Here is a 16,012-nt window from a genome sequence, read left to right on the forward strand (position 1 = left end):
AGGACCCTATTGTCCATCAGGCTTCGCAGCCTGGGGCTGTCTTTGCCGCGAAGAGGCCTTTACCAACAAAGGGTAAATCCTGAATGGCATACTGCAGCTCCGGCCGGAGGTTTGAAACCTGAAGCCATGAGATGCACCTCATGGCGACACCAAAGGCCAGAGTCCTGGCTGCAGAGTCTGCTGCGTCCAACGAGGCCTGGAGGGACGCTCTGGGTACCTTTTTCCCCTGTCCTTCAAGACGGCAGCGAACTCTTGGCGGGAGTTTTGAGGGAGAAACTCCATAAACTAAACTACCTTCACCCAGGTGCTATAATTATAGCAGCTAAGCAAGGCTTGTTGCCTTGCTACCCAGAGCTGCAGGGCCTCTGCAGAGTACACCTGGCGGCCAAGCAGGTTCATTCGCCAAGCCTCTTTCGGTTTCGGGGCTGGCGCCCGCTGGCCATCATATCAGAATCGTGGTCCTGAGCATAAGATCTGCGCATGTGGGATGACACGGATGCGTGTCTGGATGGCCATGGAGGTACTGAAAGAAGGCACAGGCAGAGTCTCTGACTCATTCGGACCTTGCCCAACTCGGCACCGGGGACCGGCACCGGGAGGCGTACCGGTACCTGGAAAGAGATCCAGACCCGCAACCAGAACGGTGCTGGGAGGTCGACCGAGATCTCGAGGCTCGGGGAGAGGCTACAGGAGTCAAGGTACCTGTCACGGTGCCGGGAGTTGGAACGGTGCCGATAGCGGGTCGGCGAACGGGATACCGACCGGTGCAGCGAGTGCGACCAGTACCGATGAGGAAAACAGCACCGGGACTGCAAGTGGTGTCGGGTGTGCCGACAGGACCTGGAGTGTCTGCGGGACCGTGATCATGAACGGTGCCGCTCTGCTGTGCTGACAGAGGACGGTCACATGAAGAGACTGTATTACCCACACCGGCGGTGCCGGGGTCAGGCAGCATCGACTCTGTCATGGCAATGAGATCCCTCGCCGTTGGTAATGTCGCTGGCGTGGAGGGAACAGCAGGCTCAACCACAGTGCATACTGGGGAGCTGTCAGACACCGGATTCGACGGCCCTCGTGGGACCGGGATCGACGGTACCGAGGTCGTCCGAGATTCGGTAGGTATCGGTGCCGGGCGATCCGAGTTAGATGAGCTGTCTGGCTGCGGTGCCGTCGGCACGGAAGCAGCAGGAGCAATAAGCTCAACCACGGCGCGTGCCGGGGAGCCGTCAGGCACCGGATTCGACGGCCCTTGTGGGACTGGAATCGACGGTGCCGACGTTGTCGGTGCCTCAGAGGTGTCAGTGCCGGGCAATCCGACTTAGACGAGCTCTCTGGATGCGGTGCTGTTGGCACAGGAGCAGTAGCTCAACCACGGCGCGTGCCAGGGAGCCGTCAGGCACCGGATTCTACGGCCCTTGTGGGACCGGGATCGACGGTGCCGACGTCGTCGGTGCCTCAGCAGGTGTCGGTGCCGGGCGATCCGATTTAGACGAGCTCTCTGGCTGCGGTGCAGTTGGCACGGAAGCAGCAGGAGCAGTAAGCTCTACCACGGCGCGTGCCGGGGAGCTGTCAGGCACCGGATTCAATGGCCCTGGGGGACTGGAATCGACGGTGCCGATGTCATCGGTGCCTCTGCAGGTGTCGGTGCCGGGCAATCCGACTTAGACGAGCTGTCTGGCTGCGATGCAGGTGGCACGGAAGCAGCAGGAGCAGGGGGCTCAACCACGGCGCGTGCCGGGGAGCCGTCAGGCACCAGCAGGAATCGTAGGCTTTCTCGACCTTGGAGGAAGGGAGCGGTGCCGAGTCGACTTCGGTGCCGGCGACGGCCGGTGCCGAAAGGCCTTGGCAGTACCGGCGGGGTCCGGTGCCGAGGAGGCGCTTCTGCCAGCTGCTTGATCATCGCTCGGCGCCAAAGGTGGAGGGGTAAGTGAAAGTCCCGCTCCTTTTTGTTCTCAGCTTAAAAGCCTTGCAAATGGGGCACTTAGCTGTCAAGTGTGATTCCCTGAGGCACTTCAAACAGGAGTCGTGTGGATCTCCCTTCGGCATCGGCTTCTGGCAGGCCGAGCCCATTTTAAAACCCGGTGAGCCGTGCATGGGCTCAGGCACCGGGTTCATGGAAGGGGCTACTTCCTGAACCCCGCTAACTATTACTAAACTAACTATGTTAGCAAAGAAAAAACGTATAACTATACAAATATATATATAAAAGGATTATAACTGCATAACTATATACAAGAACTACGAGTAGCTAGGGAAGTGGAGGTCAGCTAAGCCGCGCTCCACTGTTCCAACGACTGACACGGGCGGTAAGAAGGTACTGAGGAGCGGGCGGGCCGGCAGGGGTATATATCAAGCGCCATGATGGCGCCACTCTAGGGGGCGACCTGCCGGCCCACTGAGTTGCTAGGGTAAAAGTTTTCCGACGAATGTGCACGCGCGGCACACACACCTAACTGGAATGGATATGAGCAATCACTCGAAGAAGAACCTCTTGTTCGTAATTCCTCGGAGTGGAAGCCATGTGTGCGAGAAAGTTCTGAGGTTGAATTGAGATCCTTCTGTCCCGTCCCCTGTAGCGGTCAGTGTATAGAAGTGGGAAAGTCTGGCTTAGACTGTAATTCCCTCTGCTCTCTGTGTAATTCTCTTTTCTGTTTAAGTGTCTAACAGATGAATGAGTCTCTGGGTAAACCCTCTAAGAATAGTCCTTTAAATTATATGTTAAGTAAATGGCCTTTGCCCAATGGGCCATGTGTTTTTGTCCAGGTGGCAAGCCTCATGAAGGAGGACTTGGGTAGTCTTGTGAGTAAGAATGTTCAAGGGAAGAGACCAGGAGGGGTGGGGGCTAGATGAGAAGCCCACCCTCCTAACTAAACTGGTAGTGGAACAAGTTGGTGCCCATGGAAGGGACGGTTCAGCAAGAAAAGCAGGATCGGGCCCAGGCGGGCAGGCAACAGACAGAGAGATTGGAAAACAGGTTGGAAAACTTTAAGGGTGTAGTGGAAGGAAGGAGTCAGTAAGTGTAAGCATGGAGATTTCAAATACCCAGGACTTACTTGGAATGGTGATTTGAGTTGATAAAAGTGGCTGTTGGGAGACAAGCAAGTGATTTAAGGGAGAGTGAGAAGTTAACTCTGTAGTTGCTGAACGAAACAGCAGTTGAACTTTGTAAAAATGCTAAAGAAAAAAGTTTTTGGTGGCTGTGAAATGTTTGTAAATAAATTCAGGCAAAGAAGTTATTGGATTGCAATCATTTGATTTGGCTATGAACAATTTAGTTGAATTAGCTGAAGAATGTATACAGTGTCATGTAATTGAAAACCTGGGCTGCCTACGAAACAAATACAAGAAACTATGGGGTAATTCCTCTGTTTTACCTGAAGCCAACAAGAGTATTTGTATATTTCAAGCGATGATTGTCTGCCCAGAAGGGGTGGGTAGACCTCCCTTTTTTTTGTCTTTCAGATAATCAGAGAAAACTGATGCCAGCTGAACAGCATTCAACGTACCATGCATTTACTGGCACAATAGGAATCATGTTTTGTGTTCTATGTTCTGGCCTGTGGTGTTTGTCTTGTGGCCGGAATTTTTGTGTTTAATATTTTTATAAAATAGTCTAGTTTAAAATCAAACAAAAAGGTTAAATTAAAATGCAGATATTTGTTTTGTTCAACTTGGAATACAAAGTGTTTGGATAAATCAGAAGAATGTAATATACTAAAGTCTAATGCATTTCCTCAAGAAAAAGAAATTTCATTGGCCAAACTGTTAATTGCAAAAATTGTTGTTAAAATTTGCATACCAACAGTCTTTGGAAGCAAAGACATGAAAAGTTAACCCACTCCCCATATTGTACATGGGATCTTTCTGGCTACCTCAGATTTCTAGCCAGAGGGCTGGGGATGGTGAAAGGCTATTGGACTAGAGGTTGTATTGAGTGAACTCCTCAAAGTGGGCGTGCTTGTCCTGGCTTGTTGCTCCAAAGCTCTGTAATAAGGTTATTTTAGTAAAAGGGTGTGTGTGGCATATATTAAATAATAAGACTAATGTACTGTATAATGACAATATTTATGTCTTCATTGTTGGGAAGAAGGTGTATAAGTAAAAAGTGGAAGTTTCCTTTGCAGGTTAAAAGAAGCCAAGAAGGGAAGAAGGACAAAGAACAGAATGAATTAACTGAAAAAAATAAAATAAAATAGCAAGCTCAGGCTATAGATAAGACACTGACTCCATTCAAGAACACTGCTCACAGTTAAGACTTGGCTAACAACCAGGAAAAGGAGGGCTTGAATTTGCCCACGCAGCTATGAGATTTGCAAAACATTGCCAGGCACTAATAAAATGTGTTAAGTTTCTTTTCTCACAGGTAAAGAAGGGCTACCCAAAGACCCTAGCAGCCCTGCCACTCTTTGGAACCAGGAGACGGGATTGATGTAAAGGTCCACCAACGAAAGTCTGCTCTGGCTCCACCCTGGAAAGGCCCTTAAGTCCCGGTGACTACCAACATCGCTGTAAAATGTCAAAGACTGACTGCATGAACCCAAGATTCTCACTGCAAAAATACCCCTCCACATCGGGAGAATTCTCCTACTGATGATTAGCCTATTTCACCTTCTAGCTCCACTGTGCCTTCTGGACAGTAGGGAAAAAGTACAAGAATGCTGCACCATGACTGTTTTGGGAAAGAAGAAGGAACATTCGCTCCACTGAAATTGCCAAAGTCCAGGAATTCCTGACTAGAAAGGAGATTAAGAACTGACCCTGGTGAAGAAACAAAGAATTATACACTGGCGGGAGGACGTTTGTGGGACCCATGCTTGAAAATGTAGTATTGATTGGAGCTTGGGGTTTATTCTACAGGCTGCGCCCTGTGTCCTGTAGAGTGACTAATAATGTAACCCCCCTCCTATGCTATTAATGTCAATGCCTTTTGAAAGTACCTGAAAATAGTTAAATAACAGGTGAATTATAGTACTACACCAAGGAAAGATGGTATTAAATATCACTGAGGCTGGGAAGGCATTGCAGTGGGATCTAGTATGTTTAGGAATTCGGGATTTCCTGAATTACCAGCTGATGGCCATTTGGAGTGATCTTGAGTACCAGACTTGGCCCACTGCCCTTACAGACGCATCAGAAATACCATCTGATCTGTGATCATCGAGACATACGTGGACACTTCCTGGGTGGAAGTGTGGCTTCCCAGGGCTGGGTGTGCGCTCTTATAGGGGATGAATGCTGTACTTATGTCCCAGAAGACGCACAGGATATTAACAAGTACATCCTGTCAGCCAAACAGGCTTTTGAACAGTGGAAGGCCCAGGAAAGGAAACCCACTATTTCTGATTCCCTCTGGGGCTGGTTACTCAACCTGGGAGAAATAGGGGAAGGCATTGTTCACCTCCTGCTCACTGGTGTGGTGTTGTGTATTGTTACTCTTCTCTTGCTTGCTTGCTGTAAAGCACTTCAGCTCCCTAAAGCTAAATCACATGTTATCCTTTAAATGTGAGAACACTCAGCCAAAAGTTTGTTGAGTATTCTCAAAGGAGGGAGTTGCTGGTGTCACTAGGCATAACCCTACGTAACTCAGGAGGGTGGAAGGCCACAAGAGTATGGAGCCATCCTGGTTTTAGGCCTCAGCAGACAAGAGTCCCTCCATGTTTGAACTTTAATCAACCTAAAAGGCCAGGTGTAACAGCCGTTGTCAGTTGCAACAGTTCTAACTGGTCTAAAGCAGAAATAATGAGGCCTGTGCACCTTTAGCAGAAGGACAAGATAACTTGCAGAAGGAAAACTTACTAACAAGCTGCCGCGGCCAAGATTACTTAATGCACCTGCGCTTACGTAATTGCTACAGGGGGAGGAAGGGGGAGGAGGGAGGGGAAACGGGGGATTGCTAGTCAGTGAGAAAAGTTCTCATGGATATAAAGGAACAGACTGCTTGTTTTAGGTGTGCTTGATCTGAGTCAATCTCCCTGCACCGCTTTGAGATCTCAAATAAACTTGGTTTGCTTCTCCACCCTGGTGTGTTTATTGGCGCGGCACACCAGGCGACGGACCCCCCCCCCCGCTGTTGCTTGGCCTCAGGCAGTTATCTGCCGGCAACAAGGTCATCAAATAAGAACAACCTCAGGTATCAGTAACTGCTACAGGTTGCAAATTCCTACATGCAGCAGTTTCTGGCACTACACCTGCGCAGCTCTGCTCCCCGGCTCTTCTCGGGCTCCTGCTCTCTCCTTAGCTCTGCCCCACTCTCACCCAGGCAGTTCCAGCTCACATGGAGGATGGGACCCCCTGGCCTGGTGACTCCCTCATTACACTGCCTGGCCTGTCAGTGCAGCTAACTTGGAGCTTTGGCCTCTCCCCATTGTCCCTGGGGACTGTCAGTCTCAGGGTCCTGATTTCCCATTGATCCTTCCCCCTTCTATTGGTGCTGGGAACTAGCCAACCAACCCCCCCCCACACACACTAAGTTTTAGTAAAGGGCCAAGAGCCCCCTTACACAAGCCAGCCCCATGAGGGTCACCGATGTGCAGAGAAGGCAGCACAAGCTGGTCCCATGGTGTAATGGGCAGCACTCAGGACTCTGAATCCTGTAATCTGAGTTCAAATCTCAGTGGGATCTTGTGTTGGCTTGTGTCATAGGCGGCAGGTTATATACATTTGCGGTGCTCGGGCTCCAGGAATATTCAGGGCTGCGGGGCCCTGCTCCAGCAATATTTGGAGCTGGGTCTCTTCCCTTGGGCCCTGGCACCTCTTCCCCCCTCTGTGGTGCGTCCCTGCCTGACAAAAAGCAGCATGGGCCTGTCTCGCTCCTGCTGCTGGAGTAGAGGGATTCTGGGCAGAACTGCTGCCCCAGAGTCCTAGTGCAGGCTGCCCTGAGCCTCTCCAACACCCCCAACCCTGAGCTCCCTCTGAACCCTGATACTCTGCCCCAGTCCTGAGCCCCCTCCTGCATCATGAATCCCTCATCCTCAGCCCTACGCTCCCTCCCAGAGGGTGCACCCCTTCCCACACACTCCTTCCCACCCCCAGAGCCTGCACCTCTCACCCCTTCCTACAACCCTGCCGGAGCCTGCACCCAGCACCCAAACTCCATCCTAAAGCCTGAACCCTGCACCCCTCCTGCACCCTAATCCCCAGCCCAGGATCTGAAGCCCAGACCTTCCCCCTAAATCCCCTCCCAGAGCCTTAGGCAGGTGGGGGTGGAGTTTGGGGGCGGGTTCTGGGAACCACCAAAATTTCTACAAACTTGCCACGGATGCTTATGGTAAAGCCCCAGAGCTCAACTTCCCTGTCTCCAGCTGTGTAAGAGTGAATCTTTCCCCTCCTGCTGGGTGACTCACACCTCCTAGAGCCAGGTCTTTGGCTGGGATGGCCACAATGGGTTAGGGCTCTAGAACTTGCTACCCTGATAGTTGGGATTCTTGCTGCTGCACCTGATGTTCACAAGCTTGGCCCTTGTGTTTCCTACCACACTTTTCCTCTGGCCCACACGGCGCTTGAAGAAAGGAGTGCCAGGGCTGGGATTAATAGTCAGGGCTTGGCAGGAGGGAGGAAGAGTCCCAGGCTGGAGCCCCACACACCTTCCCTCCTCCGGGCACCTAGAGCAGAGGCAGCCCAGCTCTGTCCGCTGGATACCTCGGCAGAGTAGGTGAGTTCATGTAAATACAGTCTGGTCCCAAAGCCTCCTCCCAACCCTGGTCATCAGTAGCTGCCAGGGGAGAGCTCATTCACACCTCGCTTACAAATCATCATTTGAAATTCTAAGGTTGGCCAACACTGCCGAAGCCAATGCACCGACATTGTCAGCAAACACAACAGCTGGGTGAGGAAACCCGGCTTTGTCCAGACTTTCCAAACCTATTTTACTTTCTCAGGTACAAGTAGTTTTCATACGTTGTATCTGCTTTTAAAGTGTGTGTTAACGTTTCAATTTCCATTCAAATTTGCAACCAATGACAACATTGGCAGCGCTGCATGTAACTACCTGACCACTGAGGGAGGGGGTGTTGGGGAAATTCGGGGAAGGGGGTGCACAGCCCCCTGACTGGGGGGCGTATAGGGAATGCCCAGTTTCACTGAATTGAGTCTCCTACTGCAGCACCTCAGTAGGTTACATCAGAGAGGAGCTGCAGTGTCTAGGCAGTGGGATGCCTGTGCCTTTAAGAGCCCAGCCCTGGGAAGCCCATGCTGAGAGGTGCTGCCTGTGAGAAGGGAAATAAAAAAGCCCTCTGCTCCCCCCCCCCATGTTTGCAAACACTGGAGTCTCAGCCCACCGGGATAACTGTTACCCCTCTGCCCCTGCCTGTGCCAGGATTTAACCCTCTGGCAGCGCCTCCCTCTGGGCTTAACTCTGGCTCCTTCCCCCCTCCCTGACTTTGCCTTTCAGTCCCTCTCCTAACTCTGCCTCCAGCTGCTTGACCCCCCGACCAGTCAATTTCCACCCCCTGCTCAGACCCTGGCCACCCCCTCCTCTGATTTGCCCCCCTTTGCCCCTTTTTAATCCCTGTAAAAAGTAGGGGTGCTGGGTCCCATTCTCTGGAGGGAGGGCTGGGCGCCTGGCCCCTGCCTGCCCAGTGCTCAAAGTGCCCCATGATCTTGTGGATGTTTGCTGAGTGCTGCAGGGTCACCCGAAGGGGGAGAGAGACATGGTTAGGAGGTGATGCAGCCAAGGGTGCCTCACTCAACACTGAAATGCAGCCACCTCTGGGCTGAGTTACACAAGTTAGCAAATGAATTTGGAACAAGAAACGCACTGAAAGGACCGAGGCTGCTGCAGAAGGTGGAGAAAACCAGAAAAAGCAATATCCCTGGATCCCAGCCCTCCCCCTCCCTCACTCTACCCCCTAACCTCCACTCCCCTCCCACATTTGAGGGGAGAACCCAGGAGTCCTTGTCTCCAGCCTTGCCCACCCCCCATATTTCGATATGGCTCCATCCAACAGCTGCCCCCACAATTGCAAGGTAGTGCCATGGGGCACACTGGGGCCTGCCTGTTTGCACAGGATGGGCAATGCCAGTGCCCCAGGATGGGGAGAGACGATGCTAAGGGAGAAGGAAGCAGCAGACAGCTCCCATGACAGAGAAAGAAATGCTAGGGAGTGCTATGCTGCAAGGAGTGAAGGGGGTTGGCAGGGAATGGGAGGATCTTCCCTCACAGCAGGTGCGTCTGTCTCCCTCCCAATTCCTCCCCAGCCCTACCCCAGCCCAGGCTAATCCCGGCCCAGGGTAATCTCGGTTTAGCTACCAGGGTTAAATTTGGCCTGGATTCCCCAGCTGCTGGGGGAGGGGCATGGGAGGTGAGGAGCATGAGCCTCTACTCCCTCTTCCCCAGACACAGTTGCATGGGCACAGACCAAAAGAGCCTGCAGCACCGCTGCCTAGAGGAAACTGAGGCACCAGCCACTGACAGACACATCATGGCTCTCCTCATCCTCATCCTCTTTTCCATATACAACCTGGCCAGGGGAGGGGGGCAGTTGAATAGTTAACCTGTGGAACTCCTTGCAAGAGGATGCTGTGAAGGCCAAGACTATAACAGGGTTCAGAAAAGAACTAGATAAGTTTATGGTGGATAGATCCATCAAGGGCTATTAGCCAGGGTGGGCAGGGATGGTGCCTGTAGCCTCTGTTTACCAGAAGCTGGGAATGGGCAATAGGGGATGGATCACTTGATGATTCTCTGCTCTGTCCATTCCCTCTGGGGCACCTGGCACTGGCCACTGTCAGAAGACAGGAGGATACTGGGCTAGATGGACTTTGCGTCTGAACCAGTCTGGCCGCTCTTATGTCTCCCTTGGAGCAGCAGTGACACCCAGTGGGCAGTCAGAGTAATGCACAGAAGGTGTTTCCCTTGATACAGCAGTGACACCCACTGGTCAGGTGGTGTAATGCACAGCGTGTGTCTGCCCTCTACGAGCAGTGACACCCACGGACCAGTCACGGTAAGGCACAGAGTGTGTTTCCCACCAATCTGGGTAAGGCACAGAGCATGTTTCCCATGGAGCAGCAGTAACACCCAGTGACCAGCAGGGGTGGCATCAGACTCTTCTCTTTTAGTGGGGGACTGAGATGGGCTAGACAAAAAAAATTGGGGGGCTGTGCCCCCCATCACCTGCCCCCACCCTTCACGGGGGCCATGCCTCTGCTCCTTCTCAGTTAAAGGCCAGGCTCATCTCCTCTCCCCCAGGCTAGGGTTTACAGCAATACAAACTTTATTAAAATAAAATAGTAAACAGGGTTTACTTTAAATATTCTAAATCTGTCCAAATTTTAGTACTGAATCCAAAGTTTTCTTAAAGATCCCATCAGTAACCAAAACCTAAATGAAAATTGAAACCAAAAACAAGGCTTAATTTAAAACCCAAACATTAAGAAAAACTTTGTTTGTAAAAATAAAAACTAACAAATACTGTAAATTAATAATTTCAACATTTTATCAAAAAAGTGTGCTACAGCAGAATGATAAAATAACATCAAATAAATAAGCATGACCACTAAAACCTCCTATAAAGGAATTGAATCCTTGAATACTGGTCAAATCTGTATAAAATATGCAGAACTATGTCAAAACTGGTGTTGCAGGTCAGCCATTCAAATCCAGAAAATGTCAATTAAAAGCTCCATTCCAACTAAAAAAACCAAAACAACCCAATAAACCAAAATGGTCACAGCCTGAAACAAACCTACACAGAAGCAAAATTAAACCTGTACCAACACTGGAACAAACTATGTAAATTTCTAATTCTAACTTCTTGTTTCTCCCAGGAGGAAGGTGTTTTGCACCCCAGTAACCAGGCTGTCACTGCAGCTTTCCTTTCACTAAATAAGATTTTTACCAAATATAAATTGCCCTCCAATTTCTCTAAGAGAAATTGAAATTGTATCTTTGCACTAATATCCCAAGTGTGCAAGTCCATCCCCTCAGAGCAGCCCCACACCCTGAGGCCAGGGGAGAATCCCAACTGGTTTGTGCATTTGTAACCCTGGGGCCTGAAGCTGATGAGAGAAAGGGAAGTGAGCCATCTTGGAGCTTTCCGATACCACCTGCGGGGAGCACAGGGATTTGACTGAGTGACATCCTGGCTAATTTTCACCTTGTTCTCCGCCAGCAGGCTCCGCTGGAGAGCTCGGGAGTGACTTGACCATGGCAGCACCCTATTTACATATTAAAAGCTGGCATTTTGGGGCCAATGGGGTGAAATGTGAGTACTTTTGGGGTTGGGACCCACATGAGAAGGGATGTGGACAAACTGGAGAGAGTCCAGCAGAGGGCAATAAAAATGATTAGGGGACTGAGACACATGACTTACGAGAACCTACAGGCCATATCCTGTATGTTAAGCTAAGGCAAAGTTAGCATATCTATATTGTGACCTTTTACTCAGAGAGGAAAATCGACCTTTATCATGTTACTTAAATAGATAAGTACCCATGCCTGTCCAAGACCTTTATCTAGACCAATCGACAATGGAGAATGGCATAGGGTTTTTTTCAGTGTTGTACCCACAGATTTAACAGGTACACTACAAGGTAACTTATGTGCATATGTACATGTCATCAACAAGCACAAACATACTAGCCTATGAAGTAAACGTACCCTAATGTTTTGTGGGTGAGGAATGAAATTTGGGCATAGGAGGAAGGATTTCCGGCCCTTGTGCCCTATAAAAGAGGTAACCCACCTCGCTAGAGCACTTTGCTCTATCATTCTGACTTACTTCCTCCACTCTCTCTCTATCTACTATCAGCAGGCTGTACTTGTTCTTAAACTTTAAGTTTCAAGGGAACTAGGCTAAATTCGGTTTCCTTAAGTTGTTATTCTTTGTTTATTAGGTTTTGATTTTAAGTTTAACATATTCCAGTAAACCCTAAGTAACACCAGCTTTTTCTAAGCACTGCATCTTTCACTTAAGAATTGAGAAACCTGAACTGCAAGGCTGGTCCTGTGTCTCTTACCACCAGGTTATCAAGGAAGGCTGTGAGTATATTAACCAAAACTTTGTTGCATATAATGCCATATGTATCTTCTGAATAGCAGTAATGCAACTGTAACTTTGTAACTCAATTAAATGTAAGCTAATCAATTAATTTTTCATCAAATTATCCAAATTAATATTATTAGTACACCCTAAATCGGGCTACATGGGACAGAGAGTTGGAGTGCAGAGGGATGAAGGCACTGGCTCTGGGGGTGCAGACTCTGGGGTGGGGTTAGAATGAGACATTCAGGGTGCAGCAGAGGACTCAGGGTTAGGATAGAGAATTGGGCTGTGAATGCTCTGGAATGAGGCCAGGAAAGAGAAAATTGAGATGCAAGAGAGAAATCAAGCTAGAGCAAAAAGCAGAAAAGAAGTGTGTGATTTGAGCTGCAGAGAGAAGAAGAAACCTCTGCCTGTCCCTTCTCACTAAAGCATCTATGAACCAAATGAGAAACATCTCTCCCCCACTGCAACAACAATTCCAGTTGATCTGCACTGAGGAAAGAAATCTTCTCCTTTGCAGCACTAACAGACCTGGACTGAGTCATGAACACCTCATCCTCTCTCCCCCACCCCCTCCAATCTGGTGTTCCTGGCCTGGGACACGGGAGGGGCTCCTCTCTTCTCCATTTGGGACATGGCGGGATGAGAGAAGTGACAGGGCTTTACGGGAAATAATTATTTGCCTGATTCATGTGCCAGTCCTAGTCCTTGTTAACCCAAACAAACCGTTTATCCTGCATGCTGATGCCAGTTTGGAGGGTCTGGGAGCAGTCCCGTACCAGGAAGTGGAAGGAAATGTAAATCTGTAGGCTTTGCCAGCTGAGGACTGTCTGATAGCGAAACTCGCTATCCCATCCACCAGCAGCAGTTCTTGGTCTTGAAATGGGCCATCACTGAGAAATTTCGAGACTACTTGTGTGGTGCTCAGTTTCAGGTGTGGACAGAGAACAATCCACTGACTTATGTGTTAACAAGGGCTAAGCTGGATGCTACAAGGCAGAGATGGGTGGCTACTTTTGCTAGCCATAACTTCACATTCAATACCAATGAGTTGGTATAATAGAGAATGTGATTTATCAGGACCACCAATTCTTGGCTGGGGGGAGGATGTAAGCAGGGTGAGAATGAACTCTACCCTGCCATCTGTTGGTGATCTGTTGTAAAGGCCTTTTGTTGCTGATGTGCATGGTCACACCCACCCTGCATTGCATGAAATTGGTGCTTACCAAAGGGTCATTCTGGCTGCTGTGGAATCCTCAGTCTCTTTCTTATTAGGGCAGGGGTAATAAAGTGCAGTTATTCCAGTGATATGAATCAAGGACAGTAGAACGGAACTTAGCAGTTCATGATTTTGGGACTCACTCGAACCTACATAAAACTTGTTAGGCAAGGGACATGGGTTCCAAAGCATAGTGAAATAAAAGAAGTTAAAAAGGAATATTTGCACATAGTACTATGGATTTCTTATGAAACTCCTAAATGTACTTTATATCTCTCTACTTTAAAAATAGATTTTTTTATAGTTCTAATACATATTTGTCTCTATGGCACAGATAAAATTATTAATGACTAAATGCAATTTTTAGACATACCTAAGGTGCTGAGCTTTGATCTCATTTCCACACTGAAAGTTGTAAATAATTCCATAGTTGGGGAAAATGTTCCTTACCACTCAGACAGCAAGAAAATTTTGCAGATTGGATTCTGGGAGATGAACTGTGGGACACAGCTTTTGTGACACATGAACTATCTCTGCAACCAGATTCTTAGTCACGGGTCAGCAGGTGGGTTTATGCAAATTCTAGACCCTGTGACCAAAGCTGAGGGGAGGGGGCACAATTTTTGTGGCACGTGCACCACCTCTGCAACCAATCTTTGCTATCTCACTCCATACCACCACACACACACACACACACACACACACACCCCGAGCACTCTCTTACTTCTCAGAACCAAAACATACCCTGAAAGAGGTCAAACAGCCTAAGCTTAAAACAAATGACTGCAGCACTGACAATAACTCAAAAAGATTAAAAAATGTTTCTGTCTTTACACACCAGGAACAGCAGGAAGAAAAGCAGCACGCACAACCCAAAAAGCACCAAACAAACAACTATTCTTATCTCCCCAAAACATTGGGTGTTCAGAACCCAGACTCCTTAATGGTGAGTACTTTTCAGGAGAGGGTGAAGCTCTCAGGCCTCAAATACCATGTACAGTTACTCTCTCCTTGATCCAAAACGAACAGGAAAATACACTGGAGTACTCCTGCCCCAATAACAAAGAGATTGGGGATCCCACAGCAGCTGAAATGACCGTTTGGACAAGCACTCCCATCATGCAATCTGGGGTGGGTGGAACCATGCAAATGACATCAGCCTCAAAAGGCCTTTCAACAGATCACCAACAGATGGCAGAGCAGAGTTCATAATGACCCTTCTTAAACTAGATTGTGGCAAAAATTCAAAAACACTGAATGTTAAAACTCACCAAACACGGGTCAATCCATTCTCATCGTTGTATCCGCTCGTTATACTCCACACCTGAATGTAGCCCTCACATGGACAACATACCCTCCCAACTCAATGTCTGTACATTAACCTTTTACCCCCAGTCGGGGCTATTGCAGATTATGTATTCCTTATGCCACCTGATCTTAAACCGAACTTCGCACCCCCTGGGTAATCTGTACGTTGTTCCCTGATCACCAGAAACTTCTGCGCCTAAATGCTGTACCGTACACTTTTTTTCTTTGAAAGTCATCTTAATAAAATATTGACATTTGTTCGAGATCCCGGCTCCTGTTCCTTTGCAAGGTGTGTGCGTTTGCTCCGGGTTTTAGTGTGCTAAGACAGAGACGGGGGCTGATTGGGCCAGAGGCGCTTGCCTGCTGCAGACACGGATCCAAGGATGAACCTCGTCCCGTACGAGCTGAAGGCTTAACTGAAAACAGTTTAAGAAGTGCTCCCATCTCCGGCACTCAGCTACCCAGCTCCCAGTGGGGTCCAAACCCCAACGAGATCCCTTTTACCCTGTAGACGCTGTACAATCCTCTGACCAGGGCAGCTGCCTAGCAGCCTGCGTATCCACCTGCCAGCACAAGAGTGTGTAAGGCACTAATACAGATAGTGCCGGCTGGGTAGCAGGGCTGTGAAGAGCCAACAGAGTGGCGCAGCGGAAGCGTGCTGGGCCCATAACCCAGAGGTCAATGGATTGAAACCATCCTCTGCTACATGTGTGCTTGTTTCTTTTCCCTCCGGGCCTTGCAGCGAGGTGGTGACCAGCAGAGCAGCAAGAGGTGGCTGAGGTGGCGGCCTGCCAGGGAGCTCTCTGGCTGCCTGGGCTGAGGGCAAGAGGGAGGTCCGGGCGTGCCCAGGGCCTCCTGTCCCAGAATGAGGCTGCAGTGCTTCCTGGTCCCCTTTTCCTACCCACCCCGGCGGGTTGTGGGAGAACACGAGGGAGGCTCTCGGGGCGCTGGGCAGCGCTGTGTGGCTGTCAGGGGAAAGAGCCAAGGCTACCGACTCGACCTGCCATTGGCTCGCTTGGCTCTGCGCACCGTCAGCCGGGGCGGGCCAGGCTGCACACGTGACTCAGGCTTGGGGAGCATGGCCACTCTTTCCTGACGAGGCATGAGGCAGGCCAAGAGCTTTGCACAGCCTACAGGGAAGTGGGAGGGAGGCGTCTTTGAGCCGGCGTGTCTCGTCCGCTTCTCCCTTGCCGCTTGGGCGGAGGCGGGAAGGGAGCAAAATGTTCCCGGCTGAAAGTTTTTGTGCTCGGCCTCGAGGATTAAGCCTGAGCCTCCGGCACGGCTGCTGGCAGACGGGTTTCTGAATGGCATCCAGCACGCTCTTTGGGCCACCAGCTGAAAGCACTGAGGCCAAGAGGCAGCAAAATGGGACTTCAGAGGCTCCCCGCAGGCCTCAGGGAAGCAAGGAAGTAGCACAGGCTTATCACCATCCCTGGGTGGACTCAAACCACCATCTTTTTGGTTAACAGCCAAACGCGCTGACCCATTGCGCCACAGAGAT

The 16,012-nt window shown here is 49.9% G+C and overlaps 2 non-coding genes across 2 annotated transcripts; one reads left to right on the forward strand and one right to left on the reverse strand.

The window, feature by feature from the left end:
* Positions 1-6,550: 6,550 nt before the first annotated feature.
* On the forward strand, positions 6,551-6,622 carry TRNAQ-CUG. Its single transcript has one exon. It is a non-coding gene; the product is annotated as a tRNA-Gln (tRNA).
* A 9,316-nt stretch (positions 6,623-15,938) lies between these two features.
* TRNAN-GUU lies at positions 15,939-16,012 on the reverse strand. The gene has a single exon. It is a non-coding gene; the product is annotated as a tRNA-Asn (tRNA).

This window comes from Gopherus evgoodei, unplaced genomic scaffold (assembly GCF_007399415.2).
Source record: "Gopherus evgoodei ecotype Sinaloan lineage unplaced genomic scaffold, rGopEvg1_v1.p scaffold_165_arrow_ctg1, whole genome shotgun sequence".
Classification (NCBI taxonomy): Eukaryota; Metazoa; Chordata; order Testudines; family Testudinidae; genus Gopherus; species Gopherus evgoodei.